Here is a 12,448-nt window from a genome sequence, read left to right on the forward strand (position 1 = left end):
TGGACTGCTGCCTGCAGAACTCCTGGAGCACTGGAAGACGAGGGGGCAGAAAAGACCCCCTGTATGGGCCATCCACCCCTGCACCCCTGCCCATGGGTATGAAAGGTATGAGGCAGCATGGAGAGGGAAACACACCACTCAAGCAGCAACCTCTCTCCTTTATAGTACAGTCTCATGCCCCTTTCACTCCCAATTCAGCTAATGTCGAGTATCAAGCTCCATGCAGCAATACTGGTATTCAAAGCAGATTTGAGAGTGCTAAGCAAGGCAGTGACAGCCATCCCTGAAGGTATACCATGACCCTGCATGGCAGACAACTGAAGAGGAAATAATCTCTGGGACCCTGGAAACTGGGAGCTGTTTGGCCCAGATCATTTTATGACCCTTCCTCCAAAAGGCCTGATCCTCCTATCTCTTCCCTATGTAATTAAACAGTACTTGGATGCAAAGAGCCACTGATTTCAAACATTTTCTTGTTTGATTAAGGCTTGCTCATCAGAAATAGATTTGTCCTAATTCAGTGATGGCAGTTGGATAGATTAACTTAGATAACTTGAACATATACCTTGATGCAGACAAATGGATTGTTTTGTTCTTATTAATATCAGCTATTATCTTTATTTCTGCTTTGACTCATATTCTGAATCTCAGTCAAGACTTTTTGACTGCAGAGCACAGCTGACTGAGAAATTAGTCTTTACAATTTAATGGAACACGTATGTGTTTGCCTCAGTCTGATAATGTATGCAGACTATCATCTCTGAGAACAGTAATAGAGCAGACTTCACATTTGCAAGTGACAGAAGGGGATAAACCAAAGGATATCTTTAGCTATTCATTGGCTAAAGGACTACTTTGCCCACTTCCATTTCCATTTTCACACTGCAGAGGTTAATACATTTGTTTCAGTGTATTTAGGTGATCTCAGATCTAGTAATGCACTCTGGGGGATTTAAAAAAAAAATTTAAAAATTTTACATTTTTAAAACAAACTTTGAGCAAAAGTTTATCTGATATTTACCTCATAGTCAAATTTAAAGAGTTTCCATTATGCAGAGCATATAATACATTTGTGCACATTTTATGTAATCTACAGCAATTTTACAGCTGACATCTACAAAATAAGTCCTAACAAACAGAAGGTCCTCAAGAAAAATTTCCCATGTTACATGCATATAACAAAACACTTCTGTAAAAGTTGTCGGACATTTCACATTGCAACAAATAGGATCTTGTAGTCATCATGCCAACAAACATACAGAGAAAGAAACCCATGACTAGATATTTGGAAATATTATACCATAAATCTTGCTATTTTCAAATTCATAAAGAAGCTCATAACCAACAAACTTGGGCATTAGTACAACGTGGAAAGCTAGATACCAAAACAAAAGGATTTTCTTCAATAGGCATCAAAAGTAAAGTATATTTATTACTAAAATGAACTATCATATATATATTTTTCATGGATACCATTTTGATATTAACATTAATATACTAAATTTGCCAAAGAAGTTTATTGTTTAAAAGCCAGAAGTTAGAAAACATGAAACATGCTTGCCTCAGAAAAGTAGAAAAGTAGATTTTCCCTTGAAAAATCAGATCTCTCTTCTTTCACAAAAACAAGTGAGTTTGCATTAACATCAAAAGCCAAGCAAATTAAAAACGCAAAGTATAAAAAGGAAATTCTTACTTTAACTTCCACTGTCTTCCCACCTTGCTCGATATGCCTCTCAAGATACTCAGAAGACAGCAGGTCACTGCAAGAAAAAGAAAAAAGGAACCATAAGCCTTGCGCGTGTGTTCTTGCACTCCCTCTCAGCAAGCACTGATTGAACATTTACATTTGAAAAGGGCAAAACCTGCAGGATACTTTTCCTAAAATGTTCATAAAAATCACTGAAACAACCATCTCCAAGGGAGTTACACAGTGCATGGGATACATTCATTTTTAATACCAGAAGGTGGGACAAGGAAAACTGAGGGGGAGTTTCTTCATGGAAGCTTCAAACCCAGCCACTGATACTGATTTTAATTCAAGAGGCTTTCCTATTTGCTGCTAAAGCTGAACAGTACAGAAGTTAGGTGGACTTTAAAAAAAGAAACAAGCAGAAGGATGAAAAACCAGCAGGAGTGACTCCAACTCAACATGAGAGAAAGTGGTAGCTGCACTGGCAGGCTCCTAAGGACACAATGGCACAATAATAAAATGACCTTGTAACACCAATACAGTGAGCTCAGGTCCATACTTAACAGGTCAGCAAAGCCATCGGCCGTGGGAGCTGCAGCCCAGGCAAGCTCACAGTGCAGGTGTGAAGGCTGTGGTGGGGCCCCTGGGGCAGGTCCTGTCCTGAGGAATCCCCACCACCGCTCTCCCTGGGAGCCCTGCAGCTTTAGCAATGCTAGAGGAAAAGGCTCTGGGCAACAGCAATCGCAGCTTTCAAGTACACAAGGATTTGGAACAAACACTGTAGAGAAAAAACAATCAGACCTGGGGCAAACATATATAAATTAAATGCAGGCTGTATTTACTAAGACACTTCAGTGCAAAACCAGTCAAATCCTCTCCCTCGTAATTATTTTCTAGGCAAGCAAATTATAGAATCACAGAATCGGGAAGGTTAGAAGGGACCAAATCATCTGCATCATAAATTTCACTAAGCATTTTCAAAGACTGCAAAATTTTACTGAGATTAAATCAGTATAGAGACTTGATATTGTCCCACCTCAGTGGTGATTAAACTGAAAAAGATGAAAAATTGATACAGAAAACCTGAGAAGAGGCAGGTTGACTGCTGGGCCAAAAGGTAATTAGCAGAGACCCCCTCAGCAGAAGAAGCACAATTGAATATTTCTCCTTTAAACCAGCAAAACACCAGGCTAGAAGTGAACTGACCTGCTGAGGGCGGGCAGGAACAGCAGAGTGGCACCCAGGGCAGTGGCTCATCACCTTTCCAGAGCTTCACTCTGGCCAAACAGGGAGCAGGACCATGGACTTTGTTGCTCACAGAGACATTGGTGACAGCCATGAGTGAGCTGCAAGCAGGATAAGGTTGGCAGCACGGGTCCTCCCATATCAGCCCTAAAAGCTGCCAGCTTGGTATTCGCATTAATAACCCAGGCACAAATCTCAGGAGGGTTCCAATGAAATATGCTGATAAAGCATGAGGAATAAAGAAGAAGATCAAAAAAACTCCCATAGGAAAGACCTGGATGATCTTCAGCACTAGATATTAGAAATAAGATCAAATTCAATTATACAACCAGCAAATTTATGCACTTAAGGGATGGAGGGAATTTCTATCATGTTGTTTTGGAAGGCCTGGTTTATAAGGAAGAGAGACATGACCGCACTTGTTTCTGGCAAAATGATTTGCCAGATCAATAGGGTGTCTTCCTGAAAAACACAACTGTCATCCCAGAATACATCAAAGAAGATGTATTTCCAGTCAAACTGAGGTAAGATTAATACCACTGCCCAAAGGAAAACTCTTTCCAAATACTGCAGACAGGTACTGGACAGCTTTGTTTACAAAGTTCCATTACCTGGCAGCACAGAGGCTCCTGAAGACTAGCAAAAAATTGAGTTGTGAGGGAATGTGAATGCACCAGAGTCTATACACCAAAATATAAAGGCAGATAATTAGGTTATAGAAGATGCTGGCAGAACCTCAAATGTACAAAGACTGTCAATGGAAACTGATGTTAAAGGGGAAAAAAAAACAAAAACAAAAACAAAACCCACTTTGTACCTAAGTGTAAGCAACAGCAGCAACAAAAAGAGGGAAGCTAACAAATTTCTGAATGGTAGCATCCATGGGACAACTGTCCATGCAGGTGGGGCTCTCTCAGTCACAGCTGGTGACAGTGAATTCACAGCTGGTTGCTGCTGAAAGCAGAAGGTCTCAGTGCCCCCTCAGGAGCAAGCACTGAACCTACCTTGTGTCAGCACAAGCACTCATCAAAACACTCCTGGTGTCAGAACTAACACTCATCAAAATACTCTTCGTGTCAGCCCTGGTATAAGTCAAGGTACACTTGGGAGGGTTCAACAAACCCATGTTTTTGCTGCATTAGGTAACTGAAGTCCTTTGAGAAGAGGTACGATAAACTCCAGAGCTGACAGAAGGGAGGGAATGTACCTGAGCAGCTGCCAATAAGGGTGGAAGAAAGAGTGAGTCCTTCAGCCACTGCAGAAACTGTGATCAGCTGCCCCAGATTTGCCCTCTAGGACCCCCTTAATTCTGACCAGGCCCATATACCTATACCTATATTGATGCTTCGCACAGCTGCCTGCAGGTGACCCATTACTGAGGAGCACCTAAAAGAGATGCTGTTGAGTTACTCATTACAATACTCTAAACCCTCTTAGAAGTGAATATTAAATATTTAGGATACTCATTCCCTGGGGGAAGCTCAAAGACTTCTATAAGATCTTGTATACCTTTTCCAGATTTAGAAATTTAGATAGATGTTCTCTTAAAATGTATTTAGTTCAGCTTGCCGAAGTCAGATACACAGTTTCCCAGCATTCACTACACTTTCTTTCAGCAGAAGTTTATGCTTCCACGGACTTACTAAAGCCTCCTTTATAGCTTAGGGCTCTACTTTTACTCTTCACTATTTCTAGGGGGCTCAGTTAAACTAAGGTTGTCATTCTTATCTGATGGCCACAAAGGGTTTTGTGCCAAGGAAGATGCAAGAGATTATAAAATGTAAGATATTAAAGTAAGTATACAGTACAAAAGACAGGGCTGAAACAGCATGGCTTAACTCAGAAAGACTTTTATAGCTGTGTTTGGAAGGATGATAAGGAGAAGCACAGGGTCTGCTCCTGTGAGTCTGATAAAATTACTGCTTTTTAAAAGATACTACTGTTAATGTTTTTATGTTCTTGAAGATCATATGTCATCTTCTCAAAGATCTGGATATTGTGTCTGCAATAAGAAAACAAAGAGATTGATCATTCTCTGCCTTGTACAACACAAGCACTAGGAGGTAACAGAAAAGATCGGTAAACTCAGAACTAATAAAAAGGAACCTTTTCTGGCACAGCCACTAGTTACAATGTGCCAGTTCAAGACACTTTTAAAGCCTATCCTAAGTAACATGGCAGTATATGTCTGAGAATATTTTACAACCTCTTGCCACAGGAAGGTATGGATACTAGAGGTCTGTATTGGTCCAAGTTGGGAATGGACAAGTTAGTGGACATAAGTGGGAGCTGCCAAATGCACAGAAATTGCACCTGACTCAAAGTCTTGGAGTCCTGGAAAAGGACACCGGGGAAGCCTCATACAAGCTTCTTCTGCTCTTCCACTTCTCCCTCAGCATCTGCCCAGGGCTACTGCGACAGGGCAGTTGGCCAAGCACCCCTCTGACCTGGCCTGGGCTGCTCTGCCTGCACCCTGAAGGGTTGTGTTTCTCTTATGGCTTATACAGGGTCCCCTGGGATCCAGTTCCAGGGTTGCTGGTGGTCAGTCAGCTGCTCTTCTCCCACCCATCACCCTTGTGATGAACATACCCAGGTTGTTCAAGTTGTGTTTATTTACAAAGTAGGCCAAGAAAAGGATTCCTAAACAGGTCCATCCATTTTTTCTTCCTTCTTTGTCCTTACTTTCAAGGACAAAAGGGTGAAAACGGCTGGGGAACCACTGGCACTCCCCCACCTCTTAAGGATTCTTGCAAATGCCTTGATTCCCAAAATGAGCCTGCCTGGAAGGGAAACACCATGGGGTCACCTGCCTGCACAGCTCCTGGGGACCAAATTAAGAGCCTACAAACAGACAGTGGGTCTGAATTAAAGACACTTTTAAAGCCTATCCTAAGTAACATGGCAGGATATGTCCGAGAATATTTTGTCAGTATAAAAACCACAAATGAAGCCATGTTATGCTTTATTATTATGACTCACTGCACTGAAAATATCATAAGAAAACACAACACTCTTGCAGATCCAATAATGCAATCAGTGCTATTACAAACTAATCTACAACCTAACAGTTATAAACAATCTTAAAAACTCAGGCCAAAAGATATGCTTCTCTCATGAGATCACCTCATAGGTGGAGTCATGTTTTGTCTTCAGTACCAGTGAGGCACATAAGTGAATAATTTTAACAGAAGTCATTGCTTTAAAACAAACAAAAAACTAGATTAAAATACTTGTGAAACATTATTACAATTATTTAAGGTAAGACAGAGCAATCAATATTAAAATAATATGCATTTCAACATAAATAAATAAACACTTCCCTATGGTAGAGATAAAATAGGAACAATTTAGCTTGCCTGTCAATCTATCCTAAAAGCCATCTTTGTCAGCTTAAATAGTAGTTTTTGTATCAATTATAAATAAAATCTGTGAAAAAAGAACAGACTGTGAAAAAAAAAATCTAAGAAACACCATGGATAGAGAAAATTACAGAGAATAAAACATCAACACTATGAAAGACAATATTGTAGAATGAGATTTTCAGAAACATTTGCTGAGGCATTGACATAAAATCTTTGAAAAGGCATGGCAAAAACCTGCATATGTTAAGACTTAAAACAAAACAAAAAAAAACATTTCACAGTAAAAAAGTACATGTGATCTGTTGTTTTTACAAGGAAAAAAAACATTACACTAGTAATGGCAATTCTGTTTTCAGAGGTCTGTTATTTTTTAAATGTACACATTTAGTAATGTAGGGTTTTTTTCAGCAGATTCATTTCTTTGAGCATTATCTTAAGTCCATATGAGACAACCCATGAGTCCATTCAATACAGACTCAATAGCATAAGGGCCAGAACAAAAAATGAGCAAGCTCCTCTCTGCTCTTCCAATGCTCCCAAACAGTCACAACAGTACACAAGAGGTAGAGGCAGTGGGGAATTTTTTTTACAGAACAGGGCCCCAACTAAGGAAATTACCCCTATCCAAGATGATGCATATATATGCACTTAAATTGTGCCTTGCATTAACTGCAGCATTTGCATATGAGGTTTACCAAAATGAAGCTGGGAGTGAGAATCCAGGAAAACAGTTTTGGAAATAGATGGGTTCCCCAGCAGAAAGAGGCTGCTCCAGGAAGAAAAAGAGGTTAAAAAAATGTACTGGCAAGAGAAAAGAGGACAGAACAGGTCAAGTGTTTAAAGAAACAGAAAGAAAAAATAGGAGATTACAAAGCACTTCTACTCAAAAGAAGGAAAAAAGCAGCCACTTAAGATTTTTGAAAAAGGAAGAGGTTTGCATATGAATATGAAATGGATAAAAAACTGGAAATTATCCCTTGAAATTTAATAGAAACGTTCACTTTTAAATATAGAAGGAAAATTCCTATCACCAGCTTCTGCACAAATATTAACTTTCTAGATTTAAGAGACTGAAAAGACTAAGAGCTACAGAAGAAAAGAAGCAGAAATTATAGGGACCTCTTTAGAGGCCACAGGAAGAATTACAAAGTCAAGAAAGGTAGAAATAGAGGGAGCTTATAATCACAGTACTAAAATGCACCTTTGTCAACATCAGTGTTATAAATGAGAGAAATTACTGGCTTCATGATATCTGATATCATTGCTGTGTCTCCTTGAACACCATAAGAATTCTTTATCATTTCTCCTGTTTGTTCACCCTGATTTCCGTCTCCACAACTCTCCATTATGTACACCTGAAATTTCAGATTATTATAGTGATTTCAGATTAAATATGGTGCCAGACAAGGACATCAAATGAGAGATCTGAGGTAAGATGAATTACTGAAAAGGAAGAGAGGGTTTTAGTTGAAGTCAGCAGAAATGTCTGAATGGGTGGAAAGCCAGCAGGAAATTATCAGCAGACATATGGAGACATTCAAGAGAAAACACTTTCAGGGAAATGACAGAGACACTGATAAGAGATTGATGCCGTATCAACTGCACAACTAATGCTAACCCATGTTGCAGAGCAAGCTGTGAGAAGGAAGCCTCCTGCAACATCATGCTTGAAAGGGCTGCAGTAAAAGGAATGGGCACTGTTTGAATGATGAAACTTCCCATAAAATGAAATATTTTCCCCCGATGGTGTACACCCTATACCAAGTATTAACAGGACTAATAGATATGGAAGGAGTGGCTATGGGAGGTAATTTTTAGAACAGCCCATCTTTTACAGCAAGAAAGAGAAGGCAGCTTGATTATCATGAATCAAGGACCAAGAAAGTGGAAGACCAGATGAGAGGGAACAGAACGGATGTTTGTATCTGCCAGTCAGTAAGAGTATAATGTAATTTGTATTACCTTGCATTACACTATGGTCCTAAAACATTTTCAGTATCAGTCATGACCTAACTACAGCAAGATAAACTTTAAAAAGCCCCTTAGCTGGCAGATTTCTGTATCTGACTACCTAGGACATTTTAATTCTCCTTTATCCTCTGCCTACCCGAAAGCCTTCTCTCTGCTCACATATGATCTTTCTTTGCCTTCAGGAGGGATTATCTATCTCCATACTCCATGAACCAATCTGCTTTAATAGCCACAGCTCTAAAACTTTCATCTCCACCTTCCCATCAAAAGAATTGCTGAATTTCTTTTTATGTGGATGGTTAATTTAATTAATGACTGTATCTGTTAAATTAGCCAAATGGACTAATCAATCAGAATTAGATAGCTTCTCGTAGACACGGCAACAGTTTTCACAATGCCTACTCAGAGGAATTAAAAAACAACTGAGAAAAACAGAGCCGGTTTTTGTCTGCATAAATTGACATTTCACCCCTTTTTAAAATATTCTTACTGTGCTTTTCTGTTTTTATTGCTGCTAATATGAAGGGGAGAAAGGAGAATGTAATCTCTTAATATTTCTACTCCTATCAACTATTTAAGACCTTCTTCAAAAAGAAATTAGGGACTTAAGAAGGGGTTAAATCCTCAAGGGATTATACACAAATGCTGAGTCGTACCCAATCTCTGTCCTTTCCTGGAGCTTAATTTCACATTTCAGTAATAAACAATGATGCACAACTTGAATCTCTGTTGATGTTTCTTCCAAATACTAACGTTTGCTCATTTGTTTCCTCTTCAGTACTTCTGTCTCAGATCCCTAATGCCATCTGACTTGAAAATGCACTTAGTCTCTTCATCCCTTAATAGCTAATTTGCCTGTAGGACACAACAGTTACTGCCCTGCACCCTACTGCAGACAGGAAACCACAGAGCAGCTCTGCAGCCCTGCACAGGGCCTCCACCTCTGCCATCAGAGAAGGAGTCTCACAGCTCTGGCTTACAAACAGTATGTGTTTCATTTACTGGACTGGCTTCATTTCTTGATGAGAACAGGTTTAAGCAGGTTGAAGACATTCTTTCTTAGTTTCTCCAAATTTCTATTACACATGGTTCCTATTACTAGCATAAAATAGGAGAGAGTACAAAACAAAAGCTGCAAGTAAAACCTGTAAAGCAGCAGCGGTAGTTTCAAGGCTCAGGCTGGCGCGACCATATCCTGATGCTGGACGTGCCCTGCGCACATGAACAGCACCTGAAGTACATCCATGGGCGTTCTGCAGCGACACTTTCCATCAACAGTTACTACACTATCGACTTTTTGGCCCATCCTTTACAATCTTTGCAATTCAGTTTGAACTCCTCTGTCTAAATGATCACATGGGCAACTTTATCATGATGAACAAAAACACCTTGTATTTTCCAGGGAGGAAAAAAAATAGAAGTTTATATTTAATTTCTGCAGCTAGGAAGAGACATACTTACACACTAACCATTTACTCATATCACCACAAGTTTCTTTTCACAATATTTTAAGGAAATACAGCTCCTTACCCCAACAAACTAAGAGCAAAACATAGCTAAAGCATCTCTGAAATAATAATTTTGGGTTCTATTTGTTTATTGCAACTTAAATATAAATAATAATTTGATTATATTTCTTGTATCAATAATAATATTTCCTAATAAAAACAGTGAAATTGGTAAGTAGCATCTGATATCATATATAATGAAAACTTTTATTTTTTAAATAAGGCATTTAAAAACATTTTGTGGCGCAAGCACTGCAAAGGGCACAAATTCAATACAGCAGTTAATTCATGCTGCTAGTGATGTAGGGAAAGTGATTAGTCTTCTGTTTCAGACAACAGGGAGATTAAATCTACTGCCCTAACAAGGAAGCTGCACACACAGAGTCACAGGTTTTTCCCAATATCCATGGGAAGACACTGCTACTCAAGATGCCATGTGCTAAACTAGAGACTTTAACAAGAAGAAAGAGCAGACAGCAGCTGTTTGCAAGATTCTTATCAGGCAGAAAGGTGAAGTGGGATTTTTCTTGCTCTAAACTTCTGCTTTCACAGGCAGAGTTGAAAGCAGTCTGGGCAAGGTTCACTTTCCTCTTTACCCAGTTTTCCATACAGTACTGATGGCAATGCAAGTGTCAATAAAACCTCACTCTGTTTTTGCTGATCAATAATTTACACCTATATTTCTTCAAGCAATTACTTTTTTTCTTATAGAAATTTCAAAAGGAGTCCTATTAAAATGAGGAGATATTTTCATACCATGTTTATACTGTTACTACAAAGCAGTTTCCTCAAAGCCATTCTGTTCATACACTTGTTCCTTTAAAGATAGTATAATCATAGTTAATTTTAGTATTTGATAAGATCATAAATTAATAAAAAAGGGAAGAGAAATGCACACAAGGAACACAGGCTACATATTTTCCTGCACAAATGCACTACTGTGGTCTAATCCTAGTTTTTAATATGCTTCTTCATACACTCAAACTGTTTTATACTACATGGAAAATCACTCCCCACTTGTGATTCAACCACATTTCAACCCAACTCTCTGTGTATTGTCCACAAATGCTATATTAAAAGAGAAAAACAGAAAAATTAAATGCTTAAATGTTACATATGGCCCTAATATTACTTTGTGCTCTTAAACAAAAGCATATATTTTGTACAGGACACCTGCATCATTTAGTGAACGGACTTTACTATATTTTTTATTTGGTAGCTTCCTTCATGATTTGCCCTCAAATTTTAGTTACTGTATACATACTTCTTGCCCTGAAGCAAATATACAAATTACTTCTGCTCTTATGCACATTTCCATGATGCTTTCTCAAAGTACTCGCAAAACACAAACACAAAACACAAATACTGACTACATACTGTCCCCAAAAGAGTTCATATTAGCAGTTCCCCATCAAACTATCTATTTGTTTTGGGTACCCAGTTTAAAACTCCGCAGAGCCACATAGTTTAGAAATACAGTGCCTTTTTCATTTTAGCACATTTCAGATGTGTCCTGCCCTGTGTTGCAGTTTGGACAACTCAGGAGCTCTTGGAGCTCTTCAGAGCTGATTCCAAGAATCCTCCTCATGGAGTGCCTGAAGAACAAGAAACTGTCACTAGAGCAAATGGTGAAGGCTTCACTTTGGGGGATGTTTGTCCAGAACCATGAAGGAAATCCCTGTCAAAGTGATCAGGCATCCCCACTTGCTTTGCACATACACACCTTCCAATCCAGTAACAGGTAAACTGGGACTGTCGAGCAAACTGCCTCATTGCCAGCGCAGCCTTGCCTCACTCCCAGATTACAGGCAACAAACAGCATATTATTACAGAAATAAAAAAATCTTAAGCTGCATAAAATAGGAATACAAATTATGCTCTGCTTCAGCTTCATCACCTCCTTTCAAACTCTCCACTGTCGTACCTACCTTCCTCTCCCTTTATTCCCCAGCCCACCACCCTCCCTTCTTGCCAACCAACATTTCCATGCCACTGCTTCCCACTTCTGCATGATGCCAAGGAAGACTAGCAAAGGAAGTCAAGAGATATACAGTTATGCACTAACACTGAACACATCCATCCTAAAATGTGCATTCTTAATGACAGCAAAGCTTTCCCCTGCTGTGCTGTCATTTCTTTTATAAGCACTTAACAAACACTCCCTTATGCTCATGGTTACCTACTGTTAGAACTTTGCATTTTATCCTCAAATTTGAAAGGTTGCTCATGCCCCAAGAACATTTTATGTAGTCATCCCCAAGAATAGTAATTTCTTCTGATCTGTGTTATTTCATGTAATAACAGAGTATTTGTATCTATGGATTGAAAAATTATGGAGAAGTTTGTTTTTGTTGTTAATCTAATGAATGCATCAATTGTTCAAGTACCTGGGATGTGTCAGAAAAAAAGATCAAAAAAAATGGTTACCCCTACTTTTATATTTGTTCCCAATAGATGTGAACTTCAGAAAAGGGTATACCTGAAAATAGTTTCAATTCAAAACACAGCACACCTTAAATCTAGGAACTAATTAGTTGCTAGAAACTACTCTGATGAAGACAATATGCTGGAATTTCAAGAAGATAGAAACGGGTTTGAAACTCAGAGACATTGAAAAAGCCTGTTATTGGTAGAGAGGCTAAGGAATAATGAGTCATGAAAAACATCCACAA

General features: G+C 38.9%; 1 protein-coding gene across 4 annotated transcripts in view; it reads right to left on the bottom strand.

Annotated features, from left to right (window-relative positions):
* The window catches only part of ADAM22 (ADAM metallopeptidase domain 22), a 73,199-nt gene extending 71,478 nt beyond the window's left edge, over positions 1–1,721 (bottom strand). For all 4 annotated transcript variants that reach the window (XM_018075756.1, XM_018075758.1, XM_018075754.1 and 1 more), the window contains exon 1: positions 1,694–1,721. The gene's annotated coding sequence lies outside the window, so the exon portion shown is untranslated. The remainder of the gene's footprint in view (positions 1–1,693) is intronic.
* Between the last annotated feature and the right edge of the window lie 10,727 nt (positions 1,722–12,448).

The sequence above is a fragment of the Manacus vitellinus genome, unplaced genomic scaffold, assembly GCF_001715985.3.
Source record: "Manacus vitellinus isolate BGI_N305 unplaced genomic scaffold, ASM171598v3 scaffold_3_pilon, whole genome shotgun sequence".
Lineage (NCBI taxonomy): Eukaryota > Metazoa > Chordata > Aves > Passeriformes > Pipridae > Manacus > Manacus vitellinus.